Source organism: Schistocerca americana, chromosome 7, assembly GCF_021461395.2.
Source record: "Schistocerca americana isolate TAMUIC-IGC-003095 chromosome 7, iqSchAmer2.1, whole genome shotgun sequence".
NCBI lineage: Eukaryota > Metazoa > Arthropoda > Insecta > Orthoptera > Acrididae > Schistocerca > Schistocerca americana.
Genome location: NC_060125.1, coordinates 455,685,193 through 455,687,892, shown reverse-complemented (window position 1 = coordinate 455,687,892; position 2,700 = coordinate 455,685,193). Strand labels below are relative to the sequence as shown.

Genomic DNA, 2,700 nt, shown 5'->3' with positions numbered 1-2,700 from the left:
TACCTTTTATTTTCTTTTTCTGTTTACAAATAGAAGATAATATCGTTATGTTGATTAATTGTATGAAAAAAATCTTAAACTCCTGAAACTTGCACTTATTCTGACAATATATAGACACAAAATTGTTAACGCTTTCGTGGCCACTTGTTGACGAACTGCCTATTGACTTCTGTCTCGGGTTCTTCGGCCGACGTTCATCTAATGATTTTTCTGACGTTTCGCCAGCACGAGTGGCTGGCATTGTCAAAGCTTCACTCTCCATTGCCGGTGGTGAACTGGAGGCGAGCTCGCGGCCGCAGACTATATGTACCTGGCGCGCCAACGTCCGAGGGCTTTTCCGCGGTCATTTCCGGTGCGGTTCTCCTCTTGCTACCTGCGACGGTCGTTCGCTGCAGTACGAGAAGCCACGATCCGTTTACCTTAAGGCTTTCCTCTTTCTTGTTCAAACTGTTCGCGTGTTTTTGGATTTCTACAGCTTCTCTGAACAAGCGCGTGTGATAGTGCTTCTCTACAGCCAGAACTTCCGTGTCGGCGAATTTTATTACGTGGTCGGTCTCATTCAGTGCGTGCTCTGCCACGGCCGATTTCTCCACCTGCCCCAACCTGCAATGTCGCTTATGCTCTTTGATCCTGGTGTTAATTGATCGTCCAGTCATTCCGACATAAACTTTTCCGCATGTGCATGGTATACGGTATATTCCCGACATTGCAAGTGGGTCTCTTTTCTCCTTCGCCGATCTAAGACACTCTTTGATCTTCCTTGTCGGTTTGAAAATCGTCTTTACGCCGTGTTTGCGCAATATACGGCCGATTCTGTCCGTCACTCTGGGAATGTATGGCAGAAAGGCCGTACCCGACATTTCTTTTTCTGGTTCCTTACTTCGGCGAGTGTTTGGCTCTGTTACACTTTTAATATAATTTTTGGAGTACCCATTGCTCCTCAGGACAGTTTCCAGGTGTTGCATTTCACGTTTGAGGTGTTGAGGCTCACATATTCGTCCTGCTCTCGTTACGAGCGTACTAATCATGCCTCTTTTCTGGCGCGGGTGGTGGTTTGACAGTTTGTGCAGGTATCGGTCCGTGTGTGTCGGTTTTCGATACACGCTGTGTCCCAGGTTTTCGCCGTCCGTTGTGACCAGCACATCTAGAAATGGCAGTTTCTTGTCCATTTCTACTTCCATGGTAAATGTTATGTTGGCATGGAGGCTGTTCAAGTGTCTCAGGAATTCACCGAGCTGTTCTTCACCATGGCCCCACACCACGAAAGTATCATCGACGTACCTGTACCACACCTTAGGTTTGCAAGTCGCCGAGTCAAGTGCCTGTGCTTCGAATTGTTCCATGAACACGTTGGCCACCACTGGACTGAGAGGACTACCCATGGCGACGCCTTCCAGCTGTTCGTAGAAATCGCCATTCCACGTGAAATAGCTCGTGGTGAGACCTGCATGGAAGAGCTTTATGATGTCTTGCGGGAACATGGAACCGATGTGCTCCAGAGCGTCACTGAGTGGCACTTTCGTAAATAACGATACAACATCACAACTGACCAGGATGTCGTTTGGCTCCAATGCACAAATCCCTGGCAATATTGGGTAGGAACTCGGATATGAGCCCAAGAGACTAGTATAATGTATAAGAAGGATAACCTGTCGACCGAAGAAAATATGAGCAGAGCGAACTTACTGAGGGCCAACGGGCTTGCCGCAGTGGTAACACCGGTTCCCATCAGATCACCGAAGTTAAGCGCTGTCGGGCTGGGCTAGCACTTGGATGGATGACCATCCGGTATGCCGAGCGCTGTTGGCAAGCTGGGTGCACTAAGCGCTTCTGAGGCAGACTGAGGAGCCACTTCATTGAGAAGTAGCGGCTCCGGTCTCGGAAACTGACATACGGCCAGGAAAGCGGTGTGCTGACCACATGCCCCTGCGTATCCGCATCCAGTAACGCCTATGGGCTGAGGATGACATGGTGGCCGGTCGGTACCGTTGGGCCTTCATGGCCTGTTCGGGAGGAGTCTAATTTTTTAGTTTAGAACTCATTGAGCACGGAAGTAACCCCATTTTGTTCAAAGATGACGATTGACACTAATAGGAAGCAGTAACTTCCTATCTGGGCTACTATTCCAACGCTATTGAGGCACGTAAACAAGATTAGTAATATTTTGCGACAGCAGTGGATTGTACGACGATATCAGTAAACAGAGGATGTATGTCGATGTAGAAAATTACTCAAGTCATTAATGGTCGTGTGAATGATAAATAGGAAATCTTCTTTTATATACTGTTTCGAACATATAATAAACAGTTTAATCAAATTTTGACCAAATGTTTCTACTCCAATATTTCGTGATCTTCCGAAAGTTAATGACTGTACATATATTTGTAGTGGTGCAAAGCGTACGGCGACAGGAAAAGAAATAATTACTAGACGTAGTGTACTCATCGTTAACTCTCCAATTGCAAATTCCGAATGGCAAAAGTGTAGTTCAAAAATAAAAATGCAGTTGTGCGATACAGAAGATAGTGTCAGCCTATAATATCTCGAGTAAAGGATGTTCGAACCAGAGTCTTGTGGGTCAGCTACTCTGATAGGCAGTGCACAATTGACTACACGGAAATACCTGATGTGTCGCCTAAAAGGTAGGCAGGAACGGTAATTAATATTTCGAAATATTCTGTGCTGGTGATGTTGGAAATC

General features: G+C 46.3%; 1 pseudogene; it reads left to right on the top strand.

Annotated features, from left to right (window-relative positions):
- Window positions 1–1,691: 1,691 nt before the first annotated feature.
- Window positions 1,692–1,809, top strand: LOC124623317 (annotated as a pseudogene).
- The last annotated feature ends 891 nt before the right edge of the window (window positions 1,810–2,700 follow it).